The sequence below is a fragment of the Pogona vitticeps genome, chromosome 4 (genome assembly GCF_051106095.1).
Source record: "Pogona vitticeps strain Pit_001003342236 chromosome 4, PviZW2.1, whole genome shotgun sequence".
Classification (NCBI taxonomy): Eukaryota; Metazoa; Chordata; class Lepidosauria; order Squamata; family Agamidae; genus Pogona; species Pogona vitticeps.
The window spans coordinates 177,605,001-177,623,203 of record NC_135786.1 but is presented as its reverse complement, the minus strand read 5'-3'; the positions used below and the strand labels follow the sequence as shown (position 1 = coordinate 177,623,203).

The 18,203-nt window shown below is 38.6% G+C and overlaps 1 long non-coding RNA gene across 1 annotated transcript in view; it reads right to left on the bottom strand.

The window, feature by feature from the left end:
- Positions 1-576: 576 nt before the first annotated feature.
- Positions 577-18,203, bottom strand: part of LOC144588545 (uncharacterized) — a 26,068-nt gene continuing 8,441 nt past the window's right edge. Inside the window, exons 1-2 of the long non-coding RNA XR_013544152.1 lie at positions 6,160-18,203; positions 577-5,398 (exon numbers count right to left, since the gene is read on the bottom strand). The exon at positions 6,160-18,203 is cut by the window's right edge and continues 8,441 nt beyond it. This is a non-coding gene — a long non-coding RNA (uncharacterized LOC144588545). The remainder of the gene's footprint in view (positions 5,399-6,159) is intronic.

Here is an 18,203-nt window from a genome sequence, read left to right as displayed (position 1 = left end):
ACAGATAGTGCCAGCCCTCTCATGCAGGAGGGTTATGTGACCTGAGAATGGCATGGCGGTAAATGAATGATAGAATTGCTATCTGAATGATGCAGTGTTAATATAAAGTATGCACCATTTGGGATCTACTTCAGGCGGCAAAATGCTTGTTTGTAGTGGTGTGTGTCTGTCTGTGTCTGTGTCTCTGTGTGTCTCTCCGCGTGTTGAAGTGATCCTGATAGGGTTTTCAAGGTATGTAACATGTTTAACCAGTGCTTTTACTACTGTCAATTGTCAGTGAATTTCAAAGGCTGAGTGGATATTTGAATTCAGGTCTCCTGAGCCCTAGTCCAATAGTCTATCCACTAAATCAGACTGGTTCTTATTGTAGGCTGTTGGGATCCCCAGTATGGAAATGTTACATTGAAAATTTTGACATTAAAGAGCTATCCAAGAACATTTATGAAATGACAATAAGAATGTGACAGACATTTTGGCTTTGGTACAATTACTGCTGTATTCTCGTGCTAATCTTGTTATCAAACTGTTACTTCTTTTCTGTGCACAGTAGTTTCAAGTACTGCTTGGTGAGTATTCTTTTCATGGCCACTTCCTATTCAGTCAGATATTCTGTGTGTGCTCTTCAGCAACAAAGGACAGAATTGTTTGGAACAATGCAGTTCTAACTAATAATGCTTCTATCTTAGTGTCTGCATCAGAGCCCCTTGATAACAACCATTCTGTAGAAATGGATTCATTAAATCAATGGGACTTAGCTCAATGTAATCTGTTTAGAAACACTATGTTTGCCACAGAGATTTCACTAGGAAGAAATTGGCTAAAAATCCAAGTCACAAGCTTTTAGAATTTGACTACATAGGAAGGTTTCTGATGGGTCAGACATCTTGATCTTTTCTTGTTATCCAACTGCTCAGAAACTGATGGCTGTCAACCCTTCACCATTTTCCTGCTCAACGAACTTGAACTCTCATGGGAGTCATTATGCAGGTTCAGAATCACTACACTGACAGGTCATGCCCGTATCAATGATCTAAAACTGGGGACAGGGAAGCATTTTTCTCAGTTCATTTTTGTATGAATTATCCCAGTTTTCCCAATTTCTTCATATTTGCAATTGAAAGACCTTAAGAAGGGGAAAATGGTGAAAAAAAACACCCCACAAAATTTATCTATCCAGGGCATTGGATCCTTAACTTGCTTTTGGACTTTGCTGAGCTAGGTGTTCTCTTCTGCACATGTTCCTAGAATTAGCACTTACCATATTTATTTCCTTGTACACCTGTGTAAAATTGAAGAATACACTTCATCTAGTTGACAAAATGGACTCGAATCTGTGTAAGACTATGTCCTAATAAACATCTTCAAGCTGCCCCAAGACCCTTTTGTTGGGTGTGCTCCAAGGGACTAACAGAGATACAATTCTGAATATATCAGCTTTAAAGAAATGTCCCTTTCTGATTTGCTCAGGCACATTTTTTTCCAAGGTTAAAATACCAAAGATCTATTTTCACTGTGTCAATCTGTATATTGAGTTCACTACTTTAGAAGAAATGAAGTGACGATGCACTGAGTAATGAAAATGTATGTGTGAATCTTTCCTCACTTTCCAGGAGGTATACTTAGGAGGACATGAAAAGACTTTAGCCTGTGGTGATGGTCCTGGTGGTGGGAATAGGAAGGTGATGCACATTTAATGATATCATTGCACTTTATGCCCATAGACAAGTTGCTGTCATCTATTGTTGCACAGATGTTTGGTGTCATCCCAAACAAGCCTGCATCCTAACTAGAGCCATTTTTAACTTTGCCTCTTTTAGTTCTGTGGGTTCATATGCTCAATCACTCTGAGTTTTTGCATTCTCTTTCATTCATCACCACCAGCAACAACTATCTCCTGAGAGTAGGAAACACTGAGAGTCTGAAATTAGTTCTACTGGTGATGATATATGATGCAGGGAAATGACGGCTTGATTGCCATAATAATGAGGCTGCTGGATTTTCTTTCCTCCATTTTTTAACCCACTGCATTTTAAATTCCAGTAGTGTTCCTGTGGTGCATTAATTCTGCACACCCACTCCTTAGACCAAGCAAATATTTATTTTTTAAAACCTTTATTGATGCAAAAATGATACCTCAGGGACATACTTATCCCATGTCCCACAAATTTGCTTGTATCACATGTGCATGTTTTACTACCATAGTTTTATTATGCCTTGAATCTTTCACCTTTAAAGAAATGTCCTTTTCTAAGCTAATTGGCTTCCCCAATACAAATTATATAATAGTCAAATGTGATACTTTCATGCAATCCAATCAGAATTAAAATCAGTTCAGTGCAAAATCGTCTAGGAGTCTTTGTTCAGCAGCCTTTGAGGGCTATGTTTATTATGGTTATTTGAAGAAACAACAATGATGGCTGACATCCACTTAAAGATGATACTTTTGAACCAGAAGCATCATCAAATATTTTTTTAAAAAGCCTCTCATTCCTAGAGAATCACATATACCTGATGGCTCTGCTGTTGAAGGTAAAACTTTCAGAACACCTTGAAATTGACACAGGATGATTGAGAACATGGGTACTAAGGATTGGTGTGGCACTCTGTGGCCTGTCCTATTCTCTGACACACACTATATGTGGATGTCTCTACAGGGGAGGCCTGTGTGTGTGGAACTCTGTGAATATATTTCTACTACATGGTTATAGGAGTTGGACACTGCTTTAACCTCTCTAAAATCTTGGGATTTGTGATTCAGTGTGGTAAACTAGAATTCTTTGCTAAAGTTTATGGAAGAGATGGACATGAATCAGCAAGATGGCAGTTCATTAGGGTTTGTGGTTTGTCAGTGTCCATGCACCACAAACCATGACAAATGTTTTTAAAAAACAAACCAATTAATGGTTTGTTAGGTTTGTGGCCATCTCTAATGAACCCCCTTCATGGATTTTCCCACCTCATGGCCCCCAGCACATACCCTACTTGCTCTGAGCCTCCTTCTCCTCCCCTCCACTGCACTACCCAGCTGGGTAGTGCAGTAAGCTATTTGGGGCCTACTTCCAGCCCCAGTGCTTCCTGGGAATCTTAGGGTATTGTAAAAAGTATGGTTTTTTTTTTAGAGTTCACTATATATAGCCTTATATATAAGGGGACGACAGAGGATGAGAAGGTTGGACAGTGTCATCGAAGCTACCAGTTATGAATTTGACCCAACTCTGGGAGGCAGTGGAAGACAGGAGGGCCTGGTGTGCTCTGGTCCATGGGGTCACGAAGAGTCGGACATGACTTAATGACTAAACAACAAAATATATAGCCCAATAGGCAGCAATACTACACTTCTCGCAATACCCTAGACCTCCTAGGAAGCACTGAGGCAGGAAGTAGGTCTCAGACAGTCCACTGTCCTCCTCAGTTGGGCAGTGGCAGAGGGGAGGAGGAGGCCTGGAGCAAGTAAGGTAGGTGCTGGGACCCATGAAGGGGGGCATTCAGGGGGAATGAACCTAAATGCCAATGATAAAAAAGTTTAGTGTTTAATTTCGTTTTGTGAAAGTGTGGTTCCCCAAACTGCCCACAAAATGGTTTGTGGGTCTTTTGTTTGTCTGTCTGTCTATGGTTAATTTTGTCCCCATCTCTAGTTTAAGAGAGTACACTGGAGCTTGCTAGCTGAGAATTCTTAGGACTTCTCCAAATTACAAATTCCCAGACTTTGTCGAATGGTGCTGTAAGAATTAATAGTATTTAATTGCTACAACTGTGGAGTGAAAATTTACTCTAGATTTAGAGTCCTGTCAACAGATATAGGAAATGCTTGTGTATATGTTTTTTGTTGTTTTTGTTGTTGTTTAAATTACAATTCCTACAATCTGCCAGCATCATGCCGTTAGCCATCATGGCTGCAGTCTTTTCCTGTATGATATTCCTGTGTTGCTGTGTAAATAAACAGGAGGAGGAGGCAGACATCTTGGGTGGTATAATCTGTTCACATGGACAGGCTTCCATGTTGTTTCTTGCTTGGTCTTCCCCATGCAAATTGAGCATCTTCCTGAATACACCTCACAAACTTAATAGATCAGCAGTTTCTTAAGCTGCAAAAGCAAACTCAGGTCAAAACAAAAACAAAAACAAAAAAGCACCAATTTTGAATCTTTTAAATGACCATAGAAATCAGAGAAGAAACTTTTGATTTAACCATGGCTGCAATGCTTTTATGAAGTTAATAAGAAAGCAGTTCTCTATTATGGAGCTTGGTGTGTTGTGTGTTCTTAAGCTGTGTGAGTCTGGAAGTAATGCTTATTTTCATGGCTTAAATAATTCTGAAAAGATACCTGATTAACTTGCTGCTGCTTTGAATACATGATGGAATCAATCAATACCCACTGACAGGATTATCAGCACATTGTCAATGGTGACAGTGACAGACTCTTTGCTGTTAAAAAGATTCAGAGACTGCCAGCCAAGACATCATAGAGAGGAGGATGACAGAGACAGATGCTGCGTGATTATACCTCTGAGAAAAAAACTGGAAGCAAGAGGAAAGGGGGGGGGGACCTTAAAGAGCATGCTGGTGGCTACACAGAAGATTTGTTTGGCTCCAGCAAGATATTGGCAGTTAGATCAATAATGTAACTTTTGTTCTCAGTCCTTTCCCTTTTGAGCCAATGAGAATGTAGTTATTTACTTCAAAACTCATGTCATTTCTCTCTCTCTTTGTATTACAACTGTAGTTCCAAAGTTTATAAAAGGCATGAGACCCAGCTTTGATAGTCTTATAGTGTGCGAATATTTGAATTCAGCTGTTTGTGTAATAAAAGTTGGCTCAAACCTAATAGGTAGTTGCAACTACAATAAACCCACCGAATCAGCTGTTGAATAGTAAATTAAAACTTGTGCCCATTGATTCAACAGATTTGTCTTACATGAGGTCAGCTGGATCCATGCCATTTCAAATATTCAGTAGTAGCCCTGTACTACTGAATATTTGAAAATATTCAAATACAAATAGTGCCTATTTGTATACATTTCTACTTACTGTATACAATAAGGCACTATTTGTATACAATGAGCAGAAATGTTTTGTCTCTCCCCCTGTCCCTTTAATTTTGCCAAGTAATTAGAAAATGCTATATATTCTTCATCTTGCTCATTCTCCTGATGAATCTTTGAATTGCACAGCTTATGACACTTTTTTACATTTAAGGAAAGACAGCTTAGAGGGTAGTTCAAAACTACTTGGAAGCAGGAAGCTGTCCACTGTAGGTTATTCATCCATCCTATCTTTATCCTTGAAGTGCAGCTTTTTGGACACTAGTAGGTAGATTGTTCTGAGAGTGCAAGAAAGGCAGCAGTATGATCATTGATTGCAGACAGCAGTTGATTGTCCTGACCTCCCCTCCTTGCCCTGTTTGGAAAGACAAACACTTGATTACTGGACCTCCTTGTCACTTTGAGTCAGTAATCCAAGTTAACAGAAAGGCCTCTCTCTCTCTCTCTCTCTCTCTCTTTTTTTTTTTTTTTTAACATGGTGGGGACCCTCCCAGCCCTGACAGCTTGCAGTACATATAGAATCTCATTCAAATGTAACATGCATTTCTGTACTGTTCTGAGCTGTGAAGGGGCTCAGCTGGTAGTTGGCGATATGATACAATGTAAAGAAAAAAACACATTCAAGATATATAAGGATGCCTAACTGTAAGGAGGATAATAATAACTAACATATTCCTTTAGAATACAACCCAGGGGAAAAATGGGTGTACATCAACCCCATTACAGTAACTGGGATGTAATTATTCAAATGTTTCATTTTTATTGATTTGGATGACATTTCAAAGGACTGGAATTTCCATGACATCCATCTAGGTGTCCTCTCCATTTGTCTCTGCTGATTTGATCTCGCAAAAACAATCAAGAGAAAATTGTAGTTGAGAGCTGCAGTCCTATTTCCCTTAGCGAGGAAAAGGTTACAGGAAATCATCCAGACTTCTTAGTAAGCATGATCAGGATCACTCTCTATTTTAAGGAAAATCACCAAAGAAGAATACAGACATTGAGGTATATTCACACCTTTTCATCCCACCTGTTCAAAAATTTTCCTTCAGAAGGACATTATTAGTTTCCATTTAATCAATTCAAATATTTCAGATAAATGAGGAAAATACGCACCCCTGAGACTGCACCCTAGAGTTACCTGGTCCTTATAGTGTAAGATTACAAATATGATGGTCATATTGTCTGTCTGCTGAGTTTTTGTTTTCAAGCTGCAGAACATCTGACATCCATGCCTGGTGAAAGAAAAAAACATATCAAATGCAATTTTTCATGCTGTAAATTATCTCCACAAAGCTACAGTAAGTGAAGGGAAGTAACCAAATATTATTTCAAAGGTAGAGTGAAAGCAATGTCACTGTACTCAAATAAATACATCATGGTTTGTTTAGTGTAGAGATTGGCAGGGGTTGAAACTCTTCCAAGATAACTGCTTGTTCCAACTTAATTGCCATTGTTACTTAGCAGTCTGTACCTCTGTTTCTTCCCAAACATTGCTCATAAAAAGCCACACTGCTGGATTGCAGTCTGTGAATTCTATTGTAAAGGGAAACATTTCTTGTCATGTCCAGCTGTCATATAAAAGTCTGGCATCTTCTGAGGTTCACTGTATACAGCTCTCCTCATGATCGTACTCAGGCATTCTGGAAGAAGGAGATGCCACCTTGAAGTAGCTGCTTTGTGGATTGTGTCTTCACCATCTCCCAAAGGGGTAATTTCATAAGAGGCTGGAATTCATTTTATCTTTCTTGCTCACATCAATTGAACATGTCAGAAACCAGTGGAGCCCAATTTTACTATAACATGCTTTTTTTCTATGGCTGGCTGGATAGCTATAGGAAGGATTCATAAGGAAGGATTCTCAATTGTTGTCATGATGATTTTCGAATTAAACAACAACTGTGGTGTGTGTGTGTGTGTGTGTGTGTGTGTGTGTGTGTGTGTGTGTGTGTGCATGTAGTAGTAGTACCTACACCTACACCTGGGGGGCGTCAGGCACTGAAAGAGCTATTTCTGATTAGCTCCTAGTGAATTGGAAGCTTTTATTTTTTATCACAGTAGTTCACATGGTAAAATTAATGTGCTTTGGAAAAAAAATCTTCAAGCTGTCACACAGTTCACCGCACAGGAACTGCCACCATGTACTGTAGGGCCTCCTGTAACAGCCACATACAGTCTTTGTAAGATACCACAACAATGCGAGAATACTGAATATGAATAGCAATTCTGCTTTATCTTGAAGCTATGTACAGTTGAGATTTTCTTTAGACTATGGTAAACCAGAGAGTTGATGAAGAAGACAATTATCAGCAACTCACAGGAGAAAATTCTCCATGAAATTAACATCCATGTAAAATATAAGATGAACAGAAAGAATGTTAGATTGATTCAAAAGACATATAACTACATCTTGCTTATGACATACATGAAAAAATGATATGACAGACTCCAATAAATGTTCTTTCTATAATTCTATTCAAGTCTGAATAATTCAAAATTAACACTTCAGTTTTAAGTGCCAAGAAAAGAAATTATTAGCAGACGCAGCAGAGAATGAAAGATAGTTGCAAATCCTACATAAATAAATTGATACAGTGCAAAATGTTTGCTTAGTAAATTAATACTGTATTATGTTTTGGACATAAACAATATTGCAGTAATTTGTACATTCTTGTTAGAGTATCTTGAAATATTTGTAGATCTAATTTGTACTCAAGCTAGGACCAACATTCAATTTGGAAAAGAACTGGAGGAGAAGGAACCACAATTTTGTTTGTGGTAAATTGAAGTAATTTCACATAAATGTGGATAGGCATGAGAAGAGTCATTAAGAAGTTTCCTGCGGCAGCTGAAAAATTCAGAAGCAGCATAAGTAATGCAAACATTCTGACAGGATTATGAGGTAATTCCTCAGAATATCAGATGTTTATAAAACAGGACAAATCACTGACAGCACAGTTATGCTTGAATATCAAGACAGCTATGTGAGCCACTGCCTAGTAAAGCTCAACCACTGAGATTTAATACAGTGTCATCCCACTCATTTACATGGGGTAAAATTAACCTGAATCTAGAAAACTGGAGTTGAGTGTATATCTCCACTTGTATCTTCTAGACTATGAACATAATAATCCCAAGTCTTACTCCTAACTATATTAAGTAAACAATATACAATGTGATGTAGAGAATATAAATATAAGTTGCGGATTTAGAAAAGGACAGAGAGAAAACTGCTGCAGTTCAGGCTTGTACCAGAGTATATCCTAACAACAGATGCTCAGGGGATTTTCAATTGGAAAGAACCAATGTGGAAAAATACTTCTGGTATCTGTGCCTGCTTCTAGATTTCATTAGTGTAGACTGATATCATGCACAGGTTCAGTTCTCATCCGAGCCCCCCTTGAAAATGCATAGCAACCCCTATCAGGAGACACTGAGTTGTCTGCCCCCACTACCCTTGGTGCCAGAGTGTTTTAAAGTTTCATTTTTCAAGAAATCACTCCAGGATGCCTGAGAAATATGTGTCACTTTTTACTTCTTCCTCTGACAAGCAAAAACCTAGCCTTTTGCCTTCTAATCTACCGGAGTAAATAGAACTCTGAATATTAGGAATTATTATTATACACATTTGGAACTATTGAATTTGGATCTGGATATATTCTGAACTTCCAAAATACAGCATTATGTGGTAAATTCCAAATATATTCTGGGTTAGATTTAAGATCCGAGCCATACAGCATTTCCCAGGCTTAAAGCTTGCCTTTCTGGAATTAGAAGAGATTCCATTTAGATGATTTAGTATCATTTGTTCAAACACTTTGTACAGTGGTGCCTCGACTTATGAACTTAATTGGTTACGGAACTCTGTTCATAACTCAAAACGGTCATAAGTTGAGAGCACCATTTCCCATAGGAATGCACTGAAATGCAATTAATCTTTTAAGGCCAAAGGAAATGGAAAACAAGCAGAGCAGCAAGCAAGCAAATTGTTCAACAACCTTCAGAAATGCAAAAAAGCAAAACAAAAAAGCAAAACAAAAAGCAAACAAACTCCCCAAGACCCATCGGAAAACGGAGGAACCCAAAAACCATACAAACCCTGCAAGACCCATCGGAAATGGGGGGAACCCAAAAAGCAAACAAACCCCCCAAGACCCATCTGAAATGGGGGGGACCTCAAAAAGCAAACAAACTCCCCATCGGAAATGGGGAAAAAACCCCAAAAAGCAAACAAACCTCCAAGACCCATTGGACATGGGGGAAACCCCTCAAAAAAACAAACAAACAAACCCTGCAAGACCCTTCACAGCATAGAAACATAATCCCACCACCCAGCCCAAAAACTTGCTGCAAAAGCCACCAAGAACAGTTTTTAAAAACCAGAAAGCAAGCACCTTACCTTAACAGACAGTCCGAAGCCTCCTCCAATCTCACTCACTCTAACCGTTGGGCAAAAGAGCTACAAAGAAGCAGCCTCTGCGTCTACGGTTAGCAATTTGAATTCCCCACCTTTTACCCCTGCCTTTTTCTGTTTGTAACTGGAAGCTCCGGCTGCAAGTTGAAGCAAAATTTTGCGGCTGGACTGGTCGTAACTCAAAATGGTTGTATGTCAGGACGTTCATTAAGTCAAGGCACCACTGTATAAGGGGCATAGTGGGGAGACTGGCCTGCAGTTTTTGGGATCTGATGGTTCTTTGCCTAGTTTCAGTGCAGCAATTGCTTTCATCTTCCACCATATTATTGGAATTTGTTTGGTCATCCAACTGTTAAAGATCTGAAGAAGCCATTCCTTTGTGTTTTGCCCAAAATGTTTAATTTGCTTGATCTGGATATCTAGTTCCACTGCTTTACAAGTCTGATATCTTCTTATAGCTTCCTTTAGTTCCACCAATATGAAGGAAATTGAAAGTTCATTGAGTTTGCTCTGATTATCCCTTTGAAGTTTTATTTTTATTATGCATTATTTGGTCTTCCTTGCCAGGTACAGTTCTCCTATAAATCCAGCATCTCTGTTATACGCCTGGATTTATACCCAATTCTGCAACTAAGATGCACCCCAGCACTTTGTCAACTAACTGTAATTAGCCATAGCACGTTATGCAAGTGTTGTGTGAACATAGATAGAATTCCAGTCTATCTCATAAAGTATCTGACCTTATTTCCTCAGGAATTCCCTCTTTCTGTTCCATGTTATTGCTCTGTCGGATCTATGAATACTGAGAGTAAATTTTTCCCATCTTTGCCAGAGTAAATCAAATTACAATGGCAGAACTTGATTTAAAAGAAAAACCAGACTTAAAAAAATATGTATGGATTTTACCAATAGATTTTTGGTGCAACTTTTAGCTGGTTACATGGTATACCCAGAACCTCTGGAAATGCCAGCATTGGGAATATTGATATCACCCAAGGGTTAACTGGGTTCCCTCACACATATTGAGGCCTTGCGTGATTTCTTCCATCATTGTGAATATTATAGCTACTCATTCCAAGCCCTGTGAATGACTAGCTACTGTACATATTTGCCAAGATTATTCCAGTAGGGAGTTCTATAGCTTCTCCTTTTCTCTCCTCACCCCTAGAACCTTTCTGCAATTGTCAGGAGTTCAAAGCCTTGGTTTAGGACAATGCAGATTCACTTCCTGTCACCATGTCACACCTACCTCCTTCCAATCACAAATATTAATTATTTTCAAATCTTTAATCAATTACCTAATCAAAAATATAATGCAAGAACTCACAGCAGGTCATATTTTCAGGATGCTTAATCAATGCAATTGTTTCTTTCAGCCAACAGACAAGCAGTTTATTGAATCAAAGGAAGAGCTTTGTTTGCAACTATGCCATTAATTTACAGGACTTTTTCACAGATGACAACCACAATGAAAGTCAATTAAAATCTATTTAAACAAAACAAAACAAAACAAACAAAAAACACCAGCTAATTAACTGGTGGATCAACCAGAGTATTATGTTCATAAGCTAAGCTTTTTTCTAGAAGTATAACTATAGAATAATTTGGTCATGGAAAGAGAATGCAGAGTCATTGTTTTCCATGCACAATTTTTTTTCAACATTATGCTATTCATTAAATCTTACTTCATAAGAGAAAAACAGAACTTTCATATTTGGCATTTTGGAAGGGATAGATTCTATCAGGCACAAGTAAATTAATGCAGAGTTCTGTGAAAGCGCTACCATGTTTTATTTATTGTATTTATTTTAAAGCATACACTCTACTCATTTCTGGGAGAGGATCCAAGCCACAAAGCAGGCTCTTTATTTAAAGCCCCTTAAGACTCACAGGAGTCATTCACATAGCTCAGTGGTTTAGGTATTTAGTTGCAGAGCCAGAGGTTGGCAGTTTGATTCCCCACTGTGCCTCCTAGGGGAAGAGCCAGTATCTGCTTTGGACAAGCTTTACAGTCCCAAGACACCCCCAGAAGAAAGGAACAGTAAACCATATCTCAGTATTGCCTACCTAAGAAACCCTGGAAAAGGTCACCATAAGAAATGAATTGACAGCGTCCAATTGTTATTATTAAGACTCACAGTCATTAAACTGTAAGATTAAAATGTGCAAGGTCTATTAAAATTTTGAAGCAAAGATTTAGAAAGGAAAATGTTCTACATTCCATAGAACAGTTTATTACTAGGGTACGACAAGTCTCTGTTGGTAATATATTTCACATGCCCACCTTTTGTCCAATCTAGGGCCATCAAAGGCATTAAGACAAACAAACTGATCCCATAACTAAAACAAAGAAACAGATAAACACACAAACCCTCTCTATATAAATTGGGTTCGACATGTATCAGGTTGATTTAAAATTGGAGAGTTATACAAGGATTGTGCAAGCATGGATTAATCTGAAAGGAGATTGTGCTATTTTCAGCAGCAATGAATTTTTTTCTCCTCACGCACCATAGGTCTGTTTATTTAAGCATGGATGTGAAATCAATTCATTGGAGTTCACATGAGTGAATGACACTGTCATCATTTAAAAAAATATTCCTGCTATCTGGTATAGCACTATGCCAGATAGCAGGATTTTTTTGAAAAATAAAATCATTGTGATTTCGCTGTCTGGAAGCTGTACCACATCTCCAGAAGCCAGCTGAGAGAAGCAGCAGCAGCAAAGCCAAGTCACTGCAGCTGTTGGGCTTCACCACCCATCAGCTGGGCAGCTGAGAATGCTAACAGTGATCCATAGTTATGTGACTGTCATGTGATCATAAATAGAATAAAAGGACCTTGATGTACAGTGCAAGGTATGTCATCCATGTGATGGAGCTCTAAGCCTGCAAAATGGCCCTGTGTAGTATGATGATGATTATCAGGATAACATCTGAGCTCTTTAAAGAAGAGCAGGATGTACACAGAGACCCTGGAGGGGGGAAAAGAGAGAGAGAGAGATGGAACAGATATTATTCATATTTCTTCATAGGCATTTGCTTTACTGACACCGATGAGTTAAAGGAAAAAGATTAACTTGGCACTGATCCAAGTTTCAAAGTTATAGTCACATCAGTGTGGAGGAAAACTATCTTATGCTGTGCCTGATGCTGATGCCTCCTGTTCTGTTGTGGATGTTGTGATAGCAGTCAGGTATATATGAAGAGTATGTGCTTTTTTTCCAAAGGTGAACAGCATGAAGCACCCAAATATTTACAAGTAAAACTTGATTTATTCGCAAAGGCTTTCACGGCCAGGATCTAATGGTTGTTGTGGGTTTTTCGGGCTCTTTGGTTGTTCTAAAGGTTGTTCTTCCTAACGTTTTGCCAGTCTCTGTGGCCGGCATCTTCAGAGGACAGCACTCTGTGCTCTGGTGTAGTTGGCTTGGTCCAACTTGGATTTTATTGTCAACCACATGTATTAAAAATTGAAATGCCTCTGTGCAGAGTCTATGTAAACTTTCTGACTCAATAACATTTTAGCTGGATTCTGTGATTCTCTGCATGAAAGACAGGCCCATCCCTTTGCACTGAAATCTCTTGGGAAGGGAATTCATATATTTTCAGACTGCTTTTTACTTGCTTTTGAAGAATGTTTCAAATACAAAATGTATCTGAGTAAGAAATCTTTCCTTTTAAAAGTAGGATATTTTAATGACAACATTTAGCAGTTAAAAAACAAGAAAAGAAAGAACACAGAGAACTAGGCTCTGTAAATTGAGTAGCATGATCCTGTGATTAACTCAGATTTAATTACGGGCTACATGCTTGGCTGCAGCTGTAGTAGAATAGAGTAATAAGCTGGAGTGTCAAAAGCAGTGAAAGAGATGAGAGCTGGCGAAATTCACTTTGTGGATTTTTTTTTAAATCGATAACTGCCTTCAATCTTCTTTGTCTTCTTTGGGAAAATCAAAGTCAAAAGTGAGCATTTTCCAGTCTAAGTGTTTAGAATAGGAGGAGTGTATGTTATGTTTAATTCTATTATTCAAAACGATAAGGTTTTCACCTGGATCAATTTACCTGGATCAATTTCCAAAGTTTACATTTCAAAGCTCCAAATCCGACTGCATAGTTAACATCTGCAGAAGAACACATGGTGTGACTTGCAGTGTTTGCAATTAATGAATTCCCACAAGGATTTGGGGCACAGGCATCCTTCTTTTGGTTTATTTTATTTTATTAATTTATTTCTCCTAAAAAAAAGGACCCAGAGTGGCTTACATAATTAAAAAGAAGCATTAAAAGTTACAAACAATAAGTTATCAACTATTGAATGATGAGTTAAACATCATATTAAATACAGTAGATAAAAGCATTAGTAAAACAGACCTAAAAGCAACTAAAATATATTCAATCCCATTTCAAAAAACATCTCTTAGCCAATCACTCAGGGAAAGTTTGCTTGAAGAGAAAGGGCTTTGCTTGTGAAAGGACAGCAAACATGAGGCCAGCCTGGCCTCCTGTGGGAAGGAGCTCCAGAGTCTGGAAGCAGCGACAGAGAAGGCCCTCTCCTGTGTCCCCATCAGATGCACCTGTGAGGTTCGTGGGACTGAGAGAAAGGCCTCTCCTGAGGTCCTTGAAGTTTTGTAAAGGTAGAAGTGGCATCTGAGGTAGCTTAAAGTATAGTACAAACCATGAAGATTCAGCTAGTTGCATTCCATTATTCCCCACCTCATGTACACAAAACATAGGATCCACTCCTGTTAATGTGTGGAAAATGACATGAGAACAATAATTTCTTGCTAAATTTTCCCACCCCTTCCCTGCAAATATTCGACTACCCAAGTGGCATAACTACTGAACAAAAGCAGCAGCAATTGCTTGGGATCATGAGACTACTGATAGTTTCAGTCTAATCTCTTTCTCCCTTTAAAGTAAATATACTGCTAGTGAAACATGTTGAACGGAGTGCTCTGGAAAGTGATATTGCCACTTCTGGAAAATAAAAGAAAGGTATCTCATAAAAACAATACCTGTGCCATGCACTGCTATATTGTATTACTGGCTGAGAGCAGTTCTCTTTTCCATTGTCAACTACAATGCCCAAGGAGTTCTTATAAGATCACTTCCCCAAAATGTAATAGAGGTAGTGATATAGTGTGCCTTGATGGCTCGGAAAAAAGAGTCTATGCTTTTTAATAGCAGTGTAGGACCATTATTTCTAATAAATACATCATGAACTGATGGAAAGATCTGTTTTCCGAAGAAATATCTGCACTCTATATGTTGTTGTAATTCCCTGTCACGAGGACTATTTTTGAGACAAAAACTTTTAAACGACAGGTAAAACACATTTTTAGTGTTGATATACACGCATACAAAATTTATATTTCCATCCCAGTTTGAATATTTAAAATGTTTTCAGTTTGACTTTTAAAAAAATCCGAATACACTTTACTGTCCCAGTGCCAGTTTAATGTGCAAAAGGAAAAGAAAACCACAGCTGGGAGAGCTGCTAAAAGCCTGTGACTAACCAAAACTGTTTGTGATCTGGTCATGATCTATTATAGATTGATTGACTGGTTGATTGATTGATCAACTGAGTGGGTGATTGATTTTGGTCTACTGTTCACACCATTTTGCCCTGTTCTTCAGTCAAAAAATGGCTTGTAAGGAGGCTTTCTCTGGTGATCAATATGATGATGCTTCCCGCCCTCAGGCTTACATGAAAAAACACACTCAGGCTGAAATCTAGCAGTAAGTCACAATGAGAGTAGGCCAGTGGGGATCTGATGAGTCAATTACAGAGGAGTCAATTACAGAGGAGTCAACTCCTCTGTAAGGGCCATTAATTCATTGAGGCCTATGCTAGTTGTGACAACTGGATTTCAGCAAGAGTGATGTGGTGGGTTTAAAGGGGGGAAAAGCTAAGGACAGAAAAGTGACCTGTCCATGGTAACATATGCCATACTTTGACAAACTAGAGCCTGTATATTAAGGGAAGCCCAACAATTAAGCCTGGTATAAAATACAGAAGAGAAAGCTTGATTTTATCCCTCAACAGTTAACAGCTGGACAGGAGACTTAGCAGATGTGCACAGAGATCACTGGAATTGCTAAGATCTCCACATAGGAGAGATGCATAGTGTGATCTCCATGAAAATGCTCTCTAGTTCTTTCTTGAACTTAAAAAAAGAATTCTGGATTGTCTCACTGTAAGCTTCTTCAAAACTGAAGTGAGGAAATAAGAAGAGAACAACAGACATCAACAAAATATTATGCTTAATGATTCCTTTAAAAGTGTTCCTACCAATTCCAAGAACTGGAAGCCGATCCACTCTTCTGCAAATTCTGCAATGAAAAGTGCTTGTAGCCAAAGAAATTATTAAAGGTAATTTTAGCATCAGAAACAGCACTTCGTTTTTTTTTGCTTTCTAGCTCAACCTCCTTTGATGGATGCCACTCAAAAGCATATCAGTGTTTGGACTGGATTGCATCTACATTTCATGTTTCCATTTGAATTTGGGTCTGTCACAACTGATAAAGAGTGATAAATGTGACATTACTATGTCTAAAGATCATTAAATGTCAGCTCAGGCATTGGCAGCAAAATGGCTGGCAGAAAGTCAATGATGCAAGAAGTGTGTGGAGTATGAGGAGGAGAGATGGATCTAGGGCAGCAGGGAGTCATGCAAACTGTGAGCAATCAATCAGTCATTTTCATACTGAGGAAGAATAAAGCCAGGCTTAAAGGCAGTTGCCGTGTGTGTAGGAGATACAGAGGAAAACATCTTATTTGTAAAGTCCCTTTGATTTATGTCTGCATGCATCTTGCAAGCATGATCAGAAATAATGGGCCAGTAAAAGTACACATTGTGTGTGCCAGCCAATTTATTTTTATGAAATCTTCTTCAGAGTCAAAAATAAACCACCTTTCGAACACAAAGGAGACAGGCTTGAAACAGTTCATGGCGAACAATGTTCCCCTTAGAGCTGAAGATTTATGTATTGTGATGAAGGTGTAACTAGAAAGAAAGGCATTTTTTTAAAAAATCAGTGACTGTTATACTACTTGCCATTTAGGATGATGTATTCATTATTCCATTTTCCCTTCCCCTTTTCCAATTCATATGATCCAGTTTTCAGTTATGCCAAAGAAAGCCTTATATTTAAACTCCACAGAAGTGTACTCTGTTAAAATATATCCCTGAGACGGATAAAAAGGGTTACCGGTGACAGTGGCCACACAATGGCACAGACCAGGAAGGTATCCTGTTAAGTAATGCAATAATTGTATCTTCCTTTATGCACAGAAGTATATAAAAAACATAAGGAAGTGTCAACCTATCCTAACATTAATTGATTAAAGCGAGGTAAAAGTGCAGATAACTATACTAGAGGGAGGACTCTCTTAATACATTCCTCAGCAATAATGAGAAATTAAAGACTACCCAAGTAGTTTCCAGAGGGTTACATATACTGATCTGTTGTATGAAAACAGTTGTATGGCACCTTATACACCAATGGCAGGGAAATTTTGGCCCTCCAGATTGCTTCTGTTCCCATCATGTTTCACCACTGGACTAGTTAGCTAGGGATGATGGACACTGAAGTTGAATAACATCTGGACATTCTTGGGTTCCTAGCCATATTATAGATTAACAGCTTAACTCTGGCATATGAATGAAGTTTTATCCTCATCTGGTAGAAGTATATACATATGGCTGTGGATTAAGGATTCTAAAATAAAGTGAGAAAATACTAAACTGTGAAAAGTACAGATAACAAGGATGGACAATGGTCAAAATACTGTCCATGTCTTCCATGCATGTAAGGACAATTGCACAGTGATTCCCTCACCCCTTCTTCAGGGTCAGTTGGTGATGATACCACCCACTTACCAGTCCATAGTCTTTGATATATTTTGGCTGTTTTTTGGCACACTGGCATATTTGACAGTGGATAGGGAAGTTCAGGGATGTAATTATAAATTCTGTTCCTGGTGGCAGTGGATTCTCTTGGGCCCAGCAGAGCCAACCAACAAGATACAGATTTAGGAGCCAGCCAAGTGCCATTAAGGTGTTTGTTTTTATGTCACCATGGAAGCAAATGAAGCTTCTCTTTTCCCTTTTCACATTTAAATGAGTGTATTTATGGGACAGTCAGCTTAAATGAATGGGACGTGATAGGTTTTTTTAAAGGACATCCTATTTACCTTCAGAGGTCCTGCCTATTGGCAGTCTGTTGGTCTAAAACGAGTTCGGTATCTGCTGAAGGTTTATTAGTGACAACATTGGCCCGCTTAAAATGGTAGAGATGACACACTTCAGTCTTAAGTTGGAGCCATTGGCAATTTAGGCAGCCAGGCAAAGAACAGCCTAAGGCACTGAAAGAAAGAGGAAAAGGAAGAAGGGTGGATAGAACTACTGAAAGAAGAACTGGTGCGAACTCCAGAAAATTCCAGAGGTGGTCTTCTAGGAAGCTTTTAGCAAAAGTGTATCTGGGTAGCTGGCCTAAGGAAACCAGATAACTTCAGAGAAAGCAACTGAATTATTTCTGTTCTGCTGAGTCCTGAAGATGAATTCACTGACCCGAAGGAAGACTTCAGGGAGAGCTGGAATAGGACAGCCAGTTAAAGATCATTAATTTCAAGAAGCTGACATCCACTGTGAGGGACAGTTGAGAGACTTTGTTCAAACCAATATCTTTCTATATCTTGACCAAACCTCTGAGTCATTCCAGGTGAACTAACTGAGAAGGAAATA